The 21,779-nt window shown below is 44.0% G+C and overlaps 1 pseudogene; it reads right to left on the bottom strand.

Moving 5' to 3' along the window:
• Positions 1-19,985: 19,985 nt before the first annotated feature.
• On the bottom strand, positions 19,986-21,020 carry LOC137308655 (dendritic cell-specific transmembrane protein-like; annotated as a pseudogene).
• Between the last annotated feature and the right edge of the window lie 759 nt (positions 21,021-21,779).

Raw genomic sequence — 21,779 nt, 5'->3', positions numbered from 1 at the left:
TAAATGTTACAATTTTCACCACCACTACCACGTCTTGTCCATTATTAAGTCCCTTTTGTGAAAGGGCCCTTTCATGTGCTTCATATTGCAAGCCAAGACTTGATGCCACCCATTGGTCACGTTTACAATGGATGTATGGTTGACGGACTGTTTTGTGCAAGCGGGGGTGGGGGGGGCTGCAGTTGGTGATGGTGGTTGTTCCAGGTGGCCTGAGTAGTTCACTATCTTCAGTTTGCAGATCTCCTGATGAGACCCTGTTAGTTATGAGTGACCTCCCTGGCATCATGAGCAGCAATGTGTGCCACCGCTCTGTCAATGGGTTGTCCATCCTCGTCCTCCTCCTCATTGTCTTCTTCAATGTTGCCGGCAGATGAGGATGCTTCATGAGCGCATTGGAGGTTCTCCACCTGTAGCCCTCTCTGTCGAGCGACGTTGTGCAGGATGTGACACACGACTATAATTCTGCACACCCTCGCTGGTGAGTACTGAAGGGCTCCCCCAGCATTCCTATGGCTTGTTCAGTGACAAACCTGGTGGTGATGTGACTGTCGCTGTACCCCTGCTGTGCCTCTTTGATGGGGTTGCTCACAAGTGTCATGAGCCGTGTCTGCAGGGGTTATCCCTTGTCTCCCTTAAGTCTGTCTTGTGCATGGAAGAGGGCCGGAATGTTAGACTCGTGCAAAATGAAGGAATCATGGCAGCTGCCAGGGAATCTGGCACACACCTGCAGAAACCTCTTCCAGTGGTCGCAAACCAGCTGCACATTGATGGAGTGATATCCCCTTCAGTTTATTAACAGTCCTGGCTCATGTGCAGGTCCTCGGATTGCTACATGTGTGCAATCAATTGCGCCCTGTGCCCATGGGAAGCCAGCCAGAGTGTTGAAACTCACTGCCCTCTCAGTCTGGCCGATGTTGTTGCAGGGGAAGTTGACGTAGTCAGATGCCCTGGCAAACAAACCATCCATGACCTTTCATATACACCTATGTGCAGGCGACTGAGAGACCCTGGAGAAGACACCGGTGGCACCCTGGAAGGATCCGGAGGTGAAGAAATTGAGGGCAGTGGTGACTTTAACTGCGACAGGCAATGCTTGACCACCAGGCCCAGCCGGGAGCAGCTCTGCATGAAGGAGCGGCAGATGTCTGCGACCACCTGGTGACTAAATCTCAGCCTGCATAGACACTGCTCCTCAGAGAGGTCCAGGAAGCTCAACCTTTGCCTATAGACCCTCTTGGGTAGATAGTGCCTCCTGCAACGTCAGCCCCTGTGTTGTTCCCCTCTCTGCTCTTCTGCAAGTCCCTGTGGTGCACCTCTGTGTTGTGGTCCTGCAACTCCCAGAACTTTTGGACTCTAGGGGAATCAAGGGATTCAGGGATCGGGTGGGAAAGTGGAGTTGAGATCGAAGATCAGCCACGATCTTATTGAATGGTGCAGCAGGCTCGAGGGGCCGTATGGCCTACTCCTGCTCCTATTTCTTATGTTCTAATGTTCTTAACTGCACGCTGTGCCTGCCGCAGGTGGTGCTGTGCCTTCCCCTCAGATGTACTGTAGAATAAATCCATTGCGCCCCCCTCCATCCTGATGATGTCAGTTTTAGGGGGTCCAAAATGTAGGTAAATATGTCTGAACACAAGAATTCTGAGTGTGAAAGAAATCTCAGTCTAAACACAAAGAACTCCCAGCCAAAGGTTTGTCTGAGAGAACTGATTACCCTGCTGAAAAAACTCACCTTTCATTCACATGTGTCAATCACTGGTTTAAAGCTCCAAATGAGGGTCGGCTGCAACTCGCCTCCGTTTCCATGGCGTGAGACCGCAGGTACTTTTATGAGCCTGTGCTGGTGGTGAGGAAGCCATGCCCTCTGAAGAGTTGACTCATAAAATTACCACTCAGATGTCCTCCTTGTTGGATGTCATTCATGTTCTGAAATTTGCAGAGAGAGGTTCATGGAGTCAGAATGCCGGATGCTGGGCCTCCAGAAAAGGATTTGTTGAGGCTGGGGAACTTGTTGGAACCACAGAATCATGGAAATCTACATACAGAAGGAGGCCATCTGGCCCATTGTGTCAGTGCTGGCCTTTTGCTTGAGTAATCCAAACCTGATCCCACTGCCTTGCTTTCTCCCCATGGTTTTGTGTTTTTCTCTCCTTCAAATATTTATCCAATGTTCCCTTAAAAGAAGCAGTGGTCCCTGCCTCAACCAGTCCCTGTGGTAAAGCAATCCGTGCTCCAACAACCCTCTGTGTAAAGAAATTTCTTCTCATCTCCCTTCTCTCTCTCTTAAATGATCATTTTAAATGATGGTCTCTAATCATGATTCCCCAACCAGAGGAAATAGTCTTTACTCTATCAAAACTCTTCATAATTTTGAAAGCCTCTATTAAATTTCCCATTAACCATCTTTGCTCCAATGGAAATAGACCCAGTATCTTAAGTCTCTCCTCATAATGCTGCTTTCCCATCCATGCCATTATCTATGCTGTACGATCTCTCCAACCTTAATGTCCTTTCTACATTGTGGCGCCCAAAACTGCACCCCATATTCTTAACACTGGCCTAACCAATGTTTTGTATATATTCATTACTTCTTTACTCTTGTGCCCTATCCTGCTATTTATAAAACCAACCTTCTATTGGCTTTTCTTAAGGCAGTATCTACCTGCACTCGCTCTTTCAGGGAATTATGGGGGGATAATTGGATAGGGCCTGTTTTCGGGCGGGAGTAGCACGATCCGTTATTACCCCGCGCCCAATGGTCCCTGCGCAGGCAGGACGAGATTTTAGTCAGGCCTGAGGACTCACCTGCAATCTGCGTTGGAAATCAGCATTGAACGAGGATTCCATGCAATTTGCACTTTCCACCAGTAAGGGGGAGCTCCAATCTCTTTAAGGCAGGCTTTTTGTTAGAAATCTCTTAAAGGTAGCTGGTACCTGTTATTTGCTGAATATAACAGCCTGCTGTCTGCACGGAGTCTGAATGGAGATCAGACATCGCACACGTAAAGCACATTTGCAGCTCCCATCCCTATGTTTACATACTGATGAGTTATGTTAAAACATTGAATAAAGGTTGCGCACCACTAAATCCCACATCCTCCAATCTGCATGCCAGACCTCACCAAACTGCCGATCTGAGAGTCTGTGCACCAAGGTTCTCTGCTGATGCACCAGAGGCCTTAGTGCAAGAGGTGGACAGAAGGAGGGACATCCTATATCCACGGGGGGGGGAGAGCAAGAGGCCCTCCAGTCATACACTCAAAAGGTAGTGGGAGGCAGTAGGGGATGAAGTTAATGCCATGCGCACAGCATTATGAACATGGATGCAGTACAGGAAGAAGTTCAATGCTTTGACATGAGTGGTCAAGGTGAATGAGGTCAACTGTCAAGTGGCGTCTCCTACCAACTCACCAGTAGCTGCATCCACTCCTCCAACACACTAAACCCCCCCAACACCCACCTAGCAACAAACCCTTTCCATCAGTATTCAACTCTACCAATCAGATGCTTCCTCTCACCCTCACACATTACCACTGTTGCAAGCCACCGACCCACAACTCACAGGTCACACACACTGGTAGCTATTCATACATGACAGGCACATTGCCCAGATACACGTCACGCTTTCTTGCAGGAGAAGGTGGCGCATATCAGTAGGCAGCAAATGGCAGTGGCATTCAGCCCCTAGAGCCTTTTCCGCCATTCAATGAGATCATGGTGGACCTGTGACCTAATTCCATATACCCGCCTTAGCCCCACATCCCTTAATACCCTTGGTTCACAGAAATCTATCAATCTCAGATTTAGAACTCACAGTTGAGCTAGCACCAACTGCCATTTGCAGAAGAGTGTTCCAAACTTCTCCCACCCTTTGTGTGTAGAAGCATTTCCTAACTTCACTCCTGCACGTCCTGGCTCTAAATGCTAGGCTATGCTCCCTAGTCCTAGTGTTCAAGTATAGGAGACCTCCAAAAACAGTTACAAATGTCTCGGCAGTCAGAAACAATAAGCCAGCCACTAACCTGTAAGATACGTTCAGATGGTCAGGATTAAGACTGTGCGTTGAGTTGAGCGTTAAGTCCCAAAATGGTGTGTATCACTTTAAATCAGCGTTGTACACTGATTGAGGCCATTTTCTCCCTACTTTACATGATTCCAGTGTTCGTTATCTGCTCCTGCGCTAACTCCCATACCTTGGATGCGCATGTCACGCTGGAAACATGCGTGCGCATCCAAGACGCCACCTTGGATGTCAGAGAGGCGATGTAGCGCTGACACAACGGGCGCTACACAGCCCAATTTAGCGCCCTATGTGTTTGAACTCTTAGGTCTCTCTCTCTTCATCCTTCACTATCTTTTCATTAACTGTATACCAAAACATGTTACCTCACACTTATCCACATTAGTTTGCATCTGTTACCTGTCTGCTCATTATGCTAACCTATCGATGTCTGCTTGATGTCTTTTACAGTCCTCCTCACTGTTTGCCAAATCACTTAGTTTTGTGCAAATTTTAAGATTATATTCACTGTATTCAAGTCCATATCATCCATATTTACCAAGAACTAAAGTGGACTCAACACTGACTGCTGGGGTACACCACTTCCAATCCTTCTCCAGTTCCAGCAGCACACAATTACCTTAACTCATTGACTTATAAATTGGATCACACTGCGCCAATTTTACAGGTGCCAAATGGGTGTCCAAGAGTCCAATATGGTAGGTGGAGTGCACGCGTTCATTCTATGCTGGAAGTGCATCATCCGCCAAATTGGATCGGTCTGGGAACATAGGAACAGGAGTAAGCCATTCAGCCCCTCAAACCAGTTCTGGAGTTCAGTCAGATCATGGCTGATCTGTACCTCAACTCAATTTACCCGCCTTTGCTCTATATCCCTCCATACCCTTACCTAATAAAAATCTGTTGATCTCAGACTTGAAAATTTCAATTGGCCCAGCAGCAACAGCCTTTTGGGGAAGAGTTCCAGATTTCCGCTACCCTTTGTGTGAAAACATGCCTTCTGATTTCACTCCTGAATGGCCTAGCTCTAATTTTAAGATTGTGCCCCCTTGTTCTGGATTCATCTACCCTATCAAATCCTTTTGTCATTTTAAATAATTCAATAGATCACCCCTCAACCTTCTAAACTCAAGGGAATACAATCAAAGTTTATATAACCTGCCCACATAATTTAACCATTTAAGCTCCAATATCATTCGGGTGAATCTGCGCTGCACCCCCTCCAAAGCCAATATATCCTTCCTGAAGTGCGATGCCCAGAACTGAATGTAATACTCTAAATGGGGTCTAACCAGAGCTTTATATAACTGTAACATAACATTCCATTAGCCTTTTTGATTGCTATTTCTATTTCTCACTAGCTTTTAGTGATCCAAAGACATGAGGTCAGCTTCACGCATACACTGATGACACCCAGCTTTACCTGTACACTACTTCTCTCGATCCTTCCACTGCCTCTGTAGTGCCAGACTGCTTCAGTCCTGGATGAGCCACAATTTCCTCCAGTTAAGCATTGGAAAGATCAAAGCCATTGCCTTTGGCCCCGCCACAAACTCTGTGCCCTTGTCACTGGTTCATATTGTCAAAACAAAGGGACTATTTTCAAAACAAAGGTGCCACTTTTCCTTGATTTCACTGCACTGGCAAAAAGGATCAATAATCTCCTTTTGGTGGGTACATCCTGCCCCCACAACCATTTTACGACATTGCACATCATTATGCAAGAAGACTTGCTTGTATTTATATTTCAAAGGGTTTAGCTTACAGCTAGAGTGCCAAGTTGTTAATTGACTGAATTGATCATTTGTAGAACAAAACAATAATTTGCATTTATATAGCACCTTTCACATTCTCGGGGCATCCCATTGTACTTCACAGCCAATAAACCACTTTTTGAAATAGTCACTGTTTTATGTAAGGAAATATGACAGCCAGTTTCTACGCAGCAGGGTCCCACAAACAACATATAAGGATCAGTAAGCAAGGTTAATAGTCAACAGCATATCGGTAGGGTAAGCTGTGACCGAGAATGTTAAGTGTAGGATGGCCTGAGAGTGGGATGTTAATTATTGGGCAGGTGCCCAGATGTCTGGTTAAGGTGTTGGGAGTGTGAATAGAGAAAAGCTTCAGTGTATTAAAATCTAAAAGGATAAGGAGATGAGGATTCTGAAGGCCAGTCCTCATGCGTGTGAAATGTCCAGAGAATAATAAACAGATGGTATTGCTAATGAGCATGACGAAAGGGGGGAAGTGGCCTGCGTAACCATTAATGCATTTATGTATTAAACTTACGTACTCATTTACTAACTATACATACTATGGACACGCTTACATACTAATACCATGCTTAGCTTACATAATTAACTCTAAGTAGTTTTGATGACACTAATGTGAGTGGTCAGAGGACTCAGTTCACGAGGCCCGATGAGATTGTTGCTTGTGAGTATAAGTACTGCATGTGCTGGGTTTGTATTAGTGCATTGATAAATAAAGATTGTTAATCAGACAGCTCTCTATCTCTTGAGTCCATGAGCCTGTATTAAAGTGAAGCATAAGGATTATTCTAAATCCAGTACAGCAATAGCCAGATAATCTGGTTTAGTGATGTTGGCCAGGATATTTGTTCTCGTTCAAATGGTTTTATGGGATCTTTTATGTCCACCTGATAGGGCAGATGGAACCTCAGTTTAACTGCTTCATCTGAAACACTGCAGATCCAACAGTGCAGTGTTCCCTGAGTAACTGCATTGAAGGGTCAGCCTGGTTTACGTGCTGAAGAGTAGGGATTGAACCCACGACGTTCTGACTCAGAGGCAAGAGTGCAACCATTGAGCCATGGCTGACACCTAAGCAAATGGCTTGGGGATTGTTTCTGGTGAGATGCCCCAAATGGCTTTACAATAGTATTAGCATATAAAAAACAAATGGATTCATACCAACCATACCTAAGATTGGATACACTGGCATAATGAAATGTGCAGCTCCTTGACTTGGTTATTTCTTTTAGAGAACCTGGTAATGAATGACAGAACAACAGTACATCATGGACAACATTTTGTCAAGCTGTATTCTGACCAAAAAAGAGGGCTGGGGCAGGTGCCAGATCTCTGTTACTTTTTTTATTATCCTTGCTAATTTTCTCTCTTCTCCTTCTATTCTGGGGTAAGAATGTGCTGACATTGGTTGTCATTTGGTACCTCAATTGACCATTATTCATGTGTGTGCCTGGACATTAAATGTTAGCAGACTATTCTTTTACAGAGGTTATTGCAGCAGAGCTTGATCCCATCACCACCTAGTTTCCATACAGAACCTTTTGCAGGGCTCATTAAATAGTAATCAGGAGATGGAAACCTGGCTGATTTTCCTCTCCCTAACTTAGGGGTGTTTAGCCAATGTTCAACTGATGAGGTAATTCAGCACAGACCAGGGATTAAACCTGGGACCTATCTGGCTGTATGGTTTAGTTATTCACTGGATAAACACCCAGATATTGTGAGCTACCTTTGCTGCTATTAGATCATTGCTGGAAGCTGCACAAAGCAGTGTAGAGTTGCTTTGCTGTTAAGTTTCTCCTTCCTGGAATTGCCTTTCCTACATTTGGTGCTTCTTTGTGATAGTTTTGCTGAGGTGAATTATCTGTGGGAGGAGAGTTCTTGTCCTACTACTTCAACCTCCCTGAGGGTTTGTGAAAGCAGACCTCAAGCAAGTTAATGTTTGGGATTATGACCCTCAATCAGATGTTAGTGAGTACTCTTAAACAGAACTGAAGAATTGACTACCTAAAGGGGAAGAAACCCTGATACAAGGAATTGCTCTTAGCACACTCATAAATGGACATTACATGGTTGACTTTAAAATTAATGAATAGAAAATTGTAGGGAGCATGCCCATGACATAGGAACATAGGAACAGGAGTAGGCCATTCAGCCCCTCGTGCCTGCTCTGCCATTTGATAAGATCATGGCTGATCTGTGATCTAACTCCAGATACCTGCCTTTGGCCCATATCCCTTAATACCTTTGGTTGCCAAAAAGCTATCTATCTCAGATTTAAACTTAGCAATTGAGCTAGTATCAATTGCCGTTTGCGGAAGAGAGTTCCAAACTTCTACCACCCTTTGTGTGTAAAATATGAGCTCCCAGTGGGCAAGGTTCCCCACCAGGAACATGCAGTTAGAATATAGGCCCTTACTTTTGTCACGTCCTGAACATCCGCTCAGTATGATGGAAAATATGATTTTTTTAAAAATAATAAAATGAATGGTTAGAGAACAGATAGCATATTCCTGATGGGGAGTTCAGTATCTGTCAGGTTAACAATAATGACGCAACCATAAGTTCACTTGAGCCTTACTGTGCTGAATTTATCTTGTGTCTCTGAAATACCTTTTATTGCTGGATATCTGACTGGTTATTATTCTGAATGCTAGACTTTTTTTCATTTATTTTACCAGACATTTACAACATACGTATGAAATGGGACGGCTGTTCATCATCATTTAAAAGTAAAATAATAATTGAGTTGTAAAGTAACCTGATACTGAATAAGAAATCCTTAGACAACTGGTGGTACAGTGGATTAGACACTAGCCTTTTGCCTGTGGCCTGTGTTTAAATCCAGCCTAAAGTAACGATGTAAGTATCCTTTATCTGCTGGCTATAAGGGTCTTCTGTAAAATGAATTTAGAAAACCTCAATCCAGTTCTTAGTGGGAATGGGTGTACTACTACTAATTGGCAATGCCATTTAGATAGGTCTCAGGATGTTTGGTGTGGGGAATGGAAAAAATACTACACTGGCACAGCATGGGGTGCACCTCTGAAGTTGAGGAAGAGGCACACTATTGGGGTAGAGTTCAGAGAGCTTTACTCCGCATCTAGCTGTGCTATATGATGAATACATTCTTTGATTGTAGGCAAGGTTAAAACTATAAAGAAACAATAAATCATAAAACTGGTGCTTTAGTAGCAATTTGTGACCAGAGAAACAACAAAGCATGAGCATTTATTGATTGGAATTAAAGCAATTATAAAGTGAATGAGATAGTATCATTGCAAGGCAAAAATATAAATGTGCATGTATAAATGTTAATAATCTTTTGTATGAAAACTGAGACCGACCTGAGACTTAAAATCAAATGCGATGGGGTAGGGCAGGGATTGACAACTAGCTGGCAGGAAGCCTCTTTCATGGGATAGAGATAGGGGCAAAAAGTAAACTGTTCAATTCTTTTCCTAGGTAGACAGGTCAGAATTTGGATGCCTGGTCACATTTATCCATTTACTTCATTTTACTAACCTCAATGAAATTTCTTGCCAGCCAAATCTCTTTACCACCACAAAAGCTTTTGAGTTTCAGATGACAGCGGTAATTAATTCTGTCCAAATGCAACTTCCACATGTGTACACTTATAGCGGGATTACTCGATCAGAATCAGGAATGGGAATCCTGACTGAATTTTTCTCTAAAGACTGTAGATGCTGACATCAATTGCAGTGATTCCCAGATGTTACTGCTTTTGAGATTAGCTCACTCAGGGTAGACTAGACATCAAACCTCGGAACTTTTTTGATCTGAGTCATCAGCCGATGATTTGAATATTGTCATCTACAGAGCTGGAATGAGGATCCTTGATAAACTTGGTGAATCTCTCGGCTGAATTTCTAAACTGTCTGAATCACATTTTTAAGGGAAAACTTTAAAATCAGGGAGAAAAATTGGAAGCGCACAAAGATTAGTAGTTTGACATTTTCTCACCTGTGTGAACAAGGCAACTTGATGTTTTCATTAAACACAGGATTTTATGGTAATACAAGCATTGCCGTTGCACCTGCAGTCTCTCTGCATTTAAATGCTTTTCATTATTTGAACACAAATATTTGTCACTTGCAATCATGCAGCAACCACTTAACTTCATTTCTAGATACAGTACATGAAATGTACATCCCAGGGAAAGAGGACATTATTTTTTTAGTTCACGAATTCTGCAATAGCAAAAAGTGGCGCTATTTAAACAAAATTCTGAGCTTCAAATTTGGCACCTTGGCTAAACCACTTGTGCAAAATTCCTATATGTGCTTTTAAACAAACTGATTAATCCAGTTGAGTAATGACTTTTTAAATAGCGCACATAGGGATTTTACACAAGTGTGTGAACCAAGAGGTTAAAAATGGTGCTCAAAGTTGTGTTTCCATTCGAGAGTTGACTGGTGCTTCACTTCCTGGTATCTGAGGTTCCTGTCATCAGAGGGTTGATCCCTATACCCTGGTAGTCCTATTGATATTATTCTGTCTCTTCAATTTTTTGCTTCATTTCGACCAAAAGGAAACCTGTAGGATTTTTAAAAAGTCAACATTTACGATTGGCCTGCTGTTTGCAGTACTCAGGCATTAATGAACCATTACGGTCCAGCATTACCAGATAGTAACTGAGGCATACAATTTGGGGATTAAATAAGAGGGCAGGACTTTTCCATTGTGGGGATGGTATGGGTATGCCACCAGTGCAAATCAGTTTCTTGTTGCGCCACAGTTAACTATCAGCATTGAAATATATGAATACTCTGCAGTGAATCCCTGAACCCACAGTGCAGTGAGAAGGAGGACTTTTACAGGAAGTCATATTAGAGGGTTAACTATGTTGATGCCCATGCCCAAGAAGGAGAAGCAACAGTGGCCTGTCTATTACCTTACCTGTCCTTGTCAGTCCATTGAACTTTTTCCTGAGCAAGACTGCAGTTCTTGGGGTGAGAGAGGTGGCACTCTGCCACCTCCCTCTACATGACACACAGCACGTTTTTCTGAGGTTTCCTCTACAAATTCTGCAGGAAGGAAGGTGAGGGGTTCACTGGGATGAATATAAGAACATGCAGAAACATGTTCAACGAGTCGGAAATGGGGCAAAGAGAGACCTGGAAATAATATAAAATGTGTTAATACTAATATGGGATCAATACTGGGGCTCAACATAAGGTGGTTAATACATCAAGTTATTCTTTCCTCCAACTATTTATCAGGAAAGGGATGAGCAATATACGCTCTCTCAATAGCGATAATCCAAGGCCTGGAATGGCTTAAAGGAAATAAATTCCCGTGGATGGATGTTATTAGTCCTTAAGTACTAAGATAGTGGATGAGATTTGTGAGGCATTGATAGTCATTATGGAGAGTCAATGAAGATTTAGGAATTTCGGTAGATTAGAAACAGTTTAACAGTTTGACATTTAACACAGTAGCCGCCAGGATCATGTCCCTGCAGATTTTTCAGGCCTACCTGCATAGTGACAATTTAATAATCAGAAGGGAACGATCCTGATTTTCCAACAAAATGTGGAAGTTAGTGAAACAATGGCAGGATGAATTTTAGTATGGACAAAGCTAATGTTCTATGCTAGGAAGAAAAAACAGCAATATAAGTACTCCATGAATTATTGGAACAGATAAATACGAAGCTGCAAAAGATCTGGGGCTTTTAGAAAACTCAATGCTAAACATTCACTGCAAAGCAGTAATTAACAAAGTAAATAGTCAGAACACCAAAGTATAAATCAGAGGAAATCATACTCAATCTGTATTGTGCTCTGGTCAGATCGCACCTTGGGTACTGTGCCCAGTTCTGGTCATTGAATTACGACAGAGACATTCAAGCCCTGGAAACAGTTCATAGAAGAGCCATGAGATTGATTCCTAACATCAGAGGACTGAGTTTGTCAAAAAAGACTGAAGAAATGTGGGATTTCAACCTTGAAAGGAGATGACTGAGAGGTGATCTTATCGAGGTGTAAAGATAGTAAATAATAAAAGAAGTAGATCCACAACACTACTTCAAAATAAACCATGAGAGTAGGACAGGGGGACATGGGTTGAAACAAGTAAAAGACAAATTTAGAACTGATGTTAGGAAATTCTTCTTTACACAAAGAGTGGCTATGGAATGGACTTCTGAGTAGAGGAATGGAGGCAAAATACCTGTAAACATTTAAAAAGACAGTATGATGCCATTATGTGTGGGACTGTAGGATCTTTCTAGATGGATGACCTGTGATGGGCCAAATGACCTTCCTCATTTGTATCTACATTGTGATCTTGAGACTTTTTTGGTCAGCCAGAGGCCTGACATGAACAAATACCCATGGAGAATACAAACTCTTTGCAGAGTGAAATACCCCACTTACCTGAGACCAGAAAAGTTAGGCACAGGTTGGCTTAGGGACTGCCAAGGGATCGTGCTGCAGTTTAACCAGCTAAAACTGCTTGTCCAGCGAGGACCACCCTACATCAGCTCTCAGGGATATCTGAAGGATGAATCACAACCCCTGGGGACATGTCTAATCCTCCAGGTTCCCTTAGTGATCCAGGTTGGCTAATCAATCAACAAAGTGCCCTGGAGTACTGCACACCTGCCAGGTTCAGGTAATAGATGACCAAATCTGCCATAATGGCTCGACTTATTCTGAACTTCCATCGCTTTGCTTGATTTAAGCTTTGCTCTGAAGCTTGCTGTATTGCTCCGTAGCTTCTTGTGTGACTACACAAATTGTCTTTGTCTTGTTCAACTTTGTTACCAACACACCATCTGCAACTTGTAATGAGAATAGGTTAAGATTGTGTATTAATTAAGCAAGGAAAAGATAATGGAACAAATGAAGAGAAAGGCAATGAAATAAAACAAAACAAAGGAGAACAAGGCTAGGAAAAGCGCTAGGGAAAAATAAGTTGGAAGAGACGTGACAAGCCAATAAAGAGACAAATAGCAGTAAAGGGAAAAGAAACAAGCTAGTTGAAGGATGAAGAGTATAAGAAAAATAAACCAGATGAAAGGTGAAGAGTGATGAGTAGAGGAGAAACACAGCATGAAAAGGATGTAAAGTAATGGTAAAATGAGAAACAAGAGAAAAATGAAGAGCAATGGATTGGAAAAGACAAGCAAAAGAATAGATGAGAAGTAATGGGTAGGAGAGAAAGGAACTGGATGAAAAATGAAGAGTGATGGACAAATCAGGAAAAAAATGGAGTTAAACGAAAAGTGATGGACAGGAAGAAAACAAGCAAAGTGAGAAATGGGCAAAAGAGAATCCGTCTGGAAGAGAGATGTAAAAAAGTGAGAAGGGAGCTGGGAGTGAAATAAAGAGTAATGAGAAATACCAGAGAAATAAATAGCAATGAAAAGCATCCTAGCACCTGATTGTTTTTTTTCAGTGAGTAGCTGAGCTATATAGACAATTATCCTGTGTCCTTGAGTTAGGATGAAGGAAATCAGTCAGGATTCCTGATGCTGATTGCTGCATGGGTGTGAGGTGAGAACTGGATCAGGTTGCCTGTGACATCACTAAAGTAAATCAAGTCTATTCAGCAACAGTTGAATATCCTGCTGACTCACTGTCAAGATTGAAGTAAGAATAATGACCATTGAGGGTAAATTACTGAGGGCCCTTCTCCAAATTACCCATGAAATCATCAAGAAGGTAACATTTCAAGAAGGGGAGGAGAAGATTGCTGGAGAAAAAAGGAAAAATTGAATTATGGAAAAGGATAGAAGGTGATGAGCCAAGATCATACATCGTAAGAGCAGATTTTCAACTGTAAAGGAGATGTCATTGAAGTGTCTGAAAGTTTGAAGTTACTACCCAAAGAACCTTTAGAAGAAACAAAAACTCCAGCATTTAAGGGGAAGCTTAGATGCATTTTAGGGGAAACTGATGCATTTAAGGGGAAGCTAGATAAACACAGGGAGAAAGGAATAGAAGGGTATGCTGATAGGGTTAGATAAAGAAGGGTGGGAGGAGGCTCATGTGGAGCAAAAACACTGGCACAAACCAGTTGGGCCGAATGGCCTGTTTCTGTACTGTACATTCTATGAAATAACATGGCAAAGTGTTGGGGGAGAGAGAAGTAAATCAGTAATAGAAAAGTAATAAATGTCAAACTTAACTTTGCATCTTTACAATCTTCTTACCGAGTTAACTGTAGTGTTCAGTGACTTCTTGGAATTCCATGATGATTTTCCTGAATATCTTTTCCTTATTATCTTATCTCGTAAAAAATATACTCGGTCTTTTTGAGCTTCCGGATAAAATTATGACAAGATCAATATTTTTAATGTTGTAAGTTTGGCAAAAAGCAAAGTGAGTAACAAGGACAGAGGTTATTCCAGCAATAGTAAGGGTCAGTTGTGGGAAGCAATCACTTTTCAACAAAGATGCTTCATATGTTACATTTGCCTGTAGAAAACAAAGTGAATAAATGTGTGCATTAATGTACAGATATCCTATTGTAGCCTACATACACCAGTTATAATATAGCATACATCTTTTGCATCAGTAGATTATATCTATACAGCAGACTCAAAGATGAAGGGCCCGAATTTAGCAGGCCTGCGGGTTCCCAGCGGGTGGTCCTCCGGGAGCGTGGTCAACACGCTCGGCGAAATTAGTGGGTTGCCCACGCGATCGTAGTAGGCAACACACTAATCGGAATCAATTACCTGCTCCTCCGGGGTCCACGGCGCTGGCCTGCGCGTCGGTCGGGCTGCGCATGCGCAGTACGATCTGTCAGCTGGAGGCTCTCTAGTTAAAGGGGCAGTCCTCCACTGACATTTGCTGCAACCAATGGGACAAATTGCAGCATGGAGCAGCCCAGGGGGAAGGCTGCTCCCAGTTTAATGATGCCTCACCCCAGCTATCATCAGATGGGGTGAGGAGGAGGGGGAGGACACAGATCTTCCCCCCGGCAGGCGGGAGGAAGCGGCCTGCCTCTGCCACCAAGAAGGCCTGGCTCGAGGTGGCAGAGGGGGTCACCTGCGCCACCAACATATCGCCCACCTGCATACAGTGCAGGAGGCGCTGCAATGACCGCAGTAGGTCAGCCGCAGTGAGAACACGAAGTCTTTCCCCTTCACTCCGTCTGCCACAACACTGCCCCCACCCCACATCTCCTTCGGCACCGCCAACACTATTCTGTCACATCACCCTTCATACCCACTCACACCCCGTCCTCATCTTACCTCCACCTACTCACCTCGCCAGTACTCACCCTGCCACTAACACGCAACCCACTCCGCATACAATCTCATTGCTCCATCCCAACCTCACCCTCTCGTGCATCTCCCTCACGGCCAGCCTCACTCAACCTGCCACCACCTGTGCTGCAGCCACAGGGCATGCATCACATATGTGCAGTAGGCAGCGTAAGGCAAACGTCTCGTCAGCATGAAGGGGGTGCACAAGGGTGTCTGAGGGTTTGTCATGGGTGTTACCCATATTGAATTTCAGAGCAACAAACAGCACACATTATATTGACACCACCACTGCCATGTCTCCGCGAATCCTGTCCGTTGTGTCCAATAATGCCCGCTCCTGGGTATCACTATGAGGACCCACCACTGATGCCACCCATCGTGTTACTGCAGAGTAGGTGCAGGTGTATTTGCAGGGCTCGTCCGCGCAGACGACTGAGAGACATCGGCGGTGTAGCCGGCTGCACCCTGGAAGGATGCGGAGGAGAAGGTGTGGAGGGCAGTGGTGACTTTGCCAGCGACAGGTAAGCAGTTGGTGCTGGGGCCAGCCAGGAGCAGCTCGGCATGAAAGAGGCTGCAGATCTCCACGACTACATGTCGAGCGAATCTGCGCCTCCCTGTGCACTGCTGCTCGGAGAGGTCCGGGGAGCTGCGCCTCGGTCTGTGGACCCTGTGGCGAGGGTAGTGCCCTCTGCGACGCGTCTCTCTCTGCGGTAGCCCTCCCTCCTGCTGTGCAGGTGGGCGTGCAACAACACCGTGTTGGGGGGATCCACGTCCCTGCGGCGGACGGCGTGGACTGCGAGGCTGCTGGTGCTGGTCATGCTCTTCGTCCTCCGAGGGTCTCCACACACCACCCAACTGGCAGGTGTTGGTCTGAGGGGTTGTGCAGGGTGGGTGGGTGGTTCCTGGGACTGGGGCTGCGGTTTCGTGTCGGTCTTTCCTCTGGCTTGGCGGGGGGTGGTGGAGGGCAGGGGTTGCCCTATGTGACGCGGTGGCCTCCTGCGTGGGTGAGGGCTCTCCCCCGTGGAGCGCACCTTGGCACCTGCCACAGGCTGCTGGCTGCAACACGCCTGGTTGGAGGGAGACTGTTTCCCCCAGTGTGGGAAACTCACTGCCTTGAACCTAAAATCCCACACTTCCTCTTTTGACAGCTGCTTCAGCTCATTAACTGACCACAACGAGCAAGGTAAGTACTCTCAAGTGGAACCCCGCTGGCTTTAAGTGCCTGCGGGATTCCCACCAGCGGGGCTTGCGCGCGCAGCCCCGCACGTCAGCGCGGTACCCGGAAGTGGCCGGGATTTCGTCGCGATCCGGTCACGTGACCAGAGATCGGGATTTTCGGGGCCACCCCGCTGGGAACCCGCCGGAAACACGCTCCTAAAATCGAGCCCGAAGTGTCAAATGCCGATTAGTAAGTTACATATGTTCCACCCACTCCTGGAATATATTCTGTATTTAATAGCTAAACATCGCCTTATGTTTGTCACAAGCAATATCAACAGAAAGTTTTATTTTATTTTTGCTATGCCTGTTGTTTTTTTAGTCTAGACTTTGATAAGCGTGGAAGGTGATTTAATAGCTTCCAGGTTTTTATATGGAGCAGCTTTCACCGCCTCAGAAGAGACTGTCTGCCATCCTGACTATCTTGTGGGGGATTAAAGTCATAAAGAGTAGATAGTTCCAGCCGCATTAAAGTTATAAGGGTAGATTTTGACTTTGTGTAATAGTGTTAAACAGGTGATTCTGGGCACCACCCTTTAGGAAAAATTTCAAGGCTTTGGAGAGGGTGCAGAGGAAGTTTACTGAATGGTACCAGGGGTGAGGGACTTCAGTTATGTGGAAAGACTAGAGAAGCTGGGATTGTTCTCCTTAGGTTCTAGAGAAGGTTAAGGGGAGATTTAATAGAGGCGTTGAAAATCATGAAAGGTTTTGATAGAGTAAATAAGGAGAAACTGTTTCCAGTGGCAGAAGGATCAGTAACCAGAGGACACAGATTTAAGGTAATTGGTAAAAGAACTGGAGGTGAGATGGGGAGATTTTTTTTAACGCAGCAACTTATTACGATCTGGAATGCACTGCCTGAAAGGGTGGTGGAAGCACTTTCAAAAGGGAATTGGATAAATACTTGAAGGGGAGAAAATTGCAGGGCTATGGGGAAAGAGCAGGGGGAGTGGGACTAATGGATAGCTCTTTCAAAGAGCCGGCACAGGCAGGATGGGCCGAATGGTCTCCTTCTGTGCTATAAAATTCTATATAATTCTATGATTCTAGGTTAAACGGGCTGCCGATTCACAATCACCTGTTATACACTATTGCACAAAGTCAAAATCTACCTCAGATAGTTTAAGTAATAGGTTCAGGGGCTAATTTCAATTCCTGACTTTTTCATTTTCTAGATATTAATGCGAATATAAATAAATTTTATCAGAGAAATTGGGAGAAAATTATGACAGCTGGATTTTACTGAAAACTCAAGAGTCTCCTTATTAAATATAGCATCTTTGGTATTACATACGAACATACAAAAAGATAGACAGAAAAAGAGCAACTGGTCCATTGTGTCCCATTTAGCCATATTGCAACTAAGCAACACAACCCTCAATCCCCACCAGAAGTCATGTCATCTCCTGGGAGAGGCAAAAAACAGATTAAAAAAGCCCTAGGCCAACTCAGGGGAGAAAGGAATTCTGGGAAATTCCTCTCTGACTGCCGTAGGTGACCAAAAACGAGTTCCAGGAGCTCACCGTGACTACTGTTAATGGTATCCATGTGATTTATATCAATGAGTGTTAATTGTATTCAGGTGGTGGGTATCAATTGGAGACTCTCTTGTATCAATTTATAGGATGGAGCTTATCTAAGGGGCACACGGTATGTAAGGGGAAATCTCTGAGAATAAAGGCTTGGAAGCAACTGAAGACTAGGCTCTATTATTCTATCCTTTGCCACCTGACTATCCAATTTATTACAACCATGAGGTACATCTTCCAACATACCTTCTGTATGCCGTGATATCAGCCTCCTGCAGGAAGAGGTCCAGCTCCCTTTTAAACATTTGCAGCCAATCTGCATCCATTGCATGAGCTGGCAACTTATTCCAAATGTCAATGTCCCTTTGTGAAATAAAACCTCCTGACATCTAACCTAGGTTTATGCTTAGGAACATTTTTTTGATCCCTCACCTCCTCAGAACAACTCTGGAGAAGGTATGGCATTGCCCCTGGGCATATCTCTCTATGCCATCCTTATGAAGGAGCAGGAGGAGGAACAGCAATGTGTGGAGATGAGAATAATGCGGCATGGCAGAAGACATTGGCAATGAGTGCCAGGGCCACCTCCCACCAGGTGGCAAGGCTTTCACTACAGAATAGCTTGTTGCCTGGAACACTCAGTAATCTGTCCTTCCTGTCTTCTATCTCTTCCAGGAGGACTTTCAGGTCTTCTTGTGAAGAATTCACAGCTCTTTGGTGAGATGCTGCCCTGCAAGAGTGTCCGATGGGCACAGTTGGCCTGTGAGTGCTCATAGTTCTAGAAAGAGGCACTTTAGATGAAGATGAGAGTGGATAAAATGCAAAGGGGTCGAGGAAAGAATTTCTGCAGCCTCCCATTGCTTTTCCCAAGTGCTCTAATGAAGACTGCAGTATTGAGCAGGTGAACAAGAAACCCATGGGAAAGCACGGGGTTATCTTTAAATATGCAGACCTACAATGTTAGTCCGATCGCTGAGCAGGGGAGCAGTGACGGCTTCTCTGTCAGGTCAAACCTACCGGGAAGGGGATTTTTGGGTCAGAAGAGTCCCAGCAAAGTAAGTTTTTAAAATTTTATTTTAGGTTTCCTTGTGGGCCAGGAAGAACAGGCGTGTTCCTTTGGGCCTTACAAGGAAGCCTTCGGCCTCCCTTGCCCTTGGCACCTCCCCCTGATCGCATCCAGAGCCCCCCCACCCCACCACTCACCTGACTGCCGGGGATCCTCGGCTGCAGCCTCCTGCCGCAGGATTCCTGCTCTTTCCCGCCAGCCAGGTAGCGGATGTGGCCGGGTTCGGGCGGGTATCAGGGAAAAATTGTGGAAATGAGGCCCGGCCATTAAAATAAGCCGGGCCTTGACCTCTCAATTGTGTCCAGGTGCACTGCCTGCTTTAGGGTCCAGCCCCCCTCCTCCTGCTAAAATCAGGGCCTCTGTTTCTCTTGGCCATTAGGATGAGTTACCAGTAGACAAAGAAGGAGCAATAGTTGCTACGGTTCTGTGCAGGGAATTATGCATCTGACTGCACATGATCCCAGTCTCTAAGGTAAATTGTGGATTGCTTAGCAGCTATTCAGGATTTTAGTTCTTGTTTAAACAGCTTGGAGGTAATTTAAACTTTTGGCGATAGTGTAAAATGATCTTTATCGGATCGATCACCCGTTCGTATGAAAATTGGGAGGGGAGTGCAACGGGTGGCCGATCTGATATCAGTCATTTTACACTATCGTAATATGTTAAATTTACCCCCATTGATTATGATGTGCTTATCCCAGTAAAGTTTCTACTTAACATAAGAATTGTTTAGGAACAGGACAAGGTCATTACCTTAACAATCCTGGCCCTTTTTCATAGACCCAAGTAACCATTCTTTATGTGAATGTTAGCAGGCTTTCTGCCATGGAGCACATCACAGTTGAGTCCTATCCTCCTCTCACCTAACATGCCACACACACACACACTCACACACTCACTCCAGTTGGGTTACTACTAGATATTGAACAGAAGCAGGAACGCTGGCTGATCTTTCCTCTTTCTAGCTCATGGATTCTTAGGCCACTTGTAGCTTTCTCACTAACAGGCTGAGATAAAATAATCTACCACACTGGGGAACTGGGGACCTTCCAGATTTGTTTGGCTCCATATCATAGAGCACGAGACATTTACTCACAGAACCCTTGGTTTCAGCTTCTTTGGCGGGTGTTATTCATATTACAAACTGTAAAAATGAAATAAATTATTATTTTCGTAATACATATTTGAACTAATTGCAGCACAAAAATCGATCTGGATCTTTCGCTTGTTCTGGAAGTTCTTACTTGTAAGGACAAAATAAAGTTCATTTTAGAGTAGATAGGTAGAGACACAAAATGAATTCTTATTGAAGAAATGAGTAGGTATAGTTCATAATCGGTCGCTATTATTATTGCCCAAGGAAGAAAGTTAGCAGAAATAGGAATAAAGAATTTCACTTTGACTTTCCATCCCTTTGCCATTAAATGCAGCGATGGGACCCTTATGAAACTTGTCTTCTTTTTAGTTAGCGGAAGCAGTTGAGGTCTTCCTTTGTTGTATTTTCTTTCATCCAGCTCCACAAACTGTTTTGTGATGAATACATTTTCAAATTCATCATTTTTGATATAGAGCCCAGTGGATACTAAAACCAGCAAAACACCAAATACGGCCAAAGAAACTTTTGGAAACCAGGAGCACAGTGTCAAATGTCGATATTATACAATGACCAAGGCTCTCCAAGTGATGTCTGGCTGCACTGAGATGGATTTGTAGATCTTCATCTATTCTCTGGGTTAAGGGAGGAAAATGAATCTCAATAAAAAATTGTTTTATTATGTCCTGTAGAAATTTGGGTAACCATTTAATTACTTTAATATATTTTTCCAAAAGATCTTTGATAGATGAGCGCTTATCCTCCAGATAGTAGACAATGTGACAATCCTCTTAAATTGTGAAAGCTGTTTTGAGCACAGTTAAGGAGCACCACATTCTTTATCAGAGCATTGCAGCCTTGTTGTGACCCACATGAAATGAGAAATATCAGACTGAAGCATCTGAGATACTTTGAAAGAAACAAAGCTCCAGGAGTGACGGCAGCAAAGGTTCCAGACACTGCCAGAGCCACTGGAAGGCTGCATCATAATGTTCACAAGCTCACGTAGAGGATGCCATTGGCCTCCAGTCCCAGTCAAGGTGAGATCAGGCACAGAATGTTCTTCAAACCAGATTTTCATTACAAACAGGTCCCAAAGAATCGCTAACAATTGTTAACGCATTATCTTGAGCAGAGGCATTTTTGTTTGAATAATGTTCTCTGTAAATCAAACAGAGATCACATACTGTTTAGAGCTCACACACATGTCTCCCCATTCCAAAATAGCCTTTTGTTGCAAGACACATTCACCTATTTGGATTTCAAAGTATTTTTACTATTTTCTGAAATAAAAACAGAAAATGCTGGCAACACTCGCAGGTCAGGCAGCATCTGTGGAGAGAGAATCAGAATTAACATTTCAGGGTCGATGACCTTTCATCAGAACGGGATGAAGTTAGAGATTTAAAAGTTTTTAAGCAAGTACAGACCAGGCAGAGGTGCGGGGCGGGGCAGTGGAGGGGAGGAAAGAACAAAATGGAAAGGTCTGTGATAGAGTAGAGGGCAGGGGTGATTAAATGACAAAAGGGATGATGGTGCAAGGCAAAAGGGTGGTAATGGGACAAGTAAATAAACAAAAGATGGGTCTAGAGGATTTGTAAATGGCAACAGCAGAAACATTACCAGCACCTGCTGTCCGAAAAAATGGGAACAGTGGTTATGGTGTGAAGTTATTGAAATCAATGTTGAGTCCGGAACGTTTCAATAACTTGAGATCATAACCACCTGCTCCCACTTTCTCAGACATCAGGTGCTGGTAATAGTTCAGCATTATGCGATACTCCTACAATTGTAGTGGTTCTGGAGTTTACCTGAATCTCACCCACTGAATTA

Source organism: Heptranchias perlo, chromosome 3, assembly GCF_035084215.1.
Source record: "Heptranchias perlo isolate sHepPer1 chromosome 3, sHepPer1.hap1, whole genome shotgun sequence".
Classification (NCBI taxonomy): Eukaryota; Metazoa; Chordata; class Chondrichthyes; order Hexanchiformes; family Hexanchidae; genus Heptranchias; species Heptranchias perlo.
The sequence above is the reverse complement of the archived record's forward strand: the minus strand, read 5'-3'. Positions and strand labels throughout refer to the sequence as shown.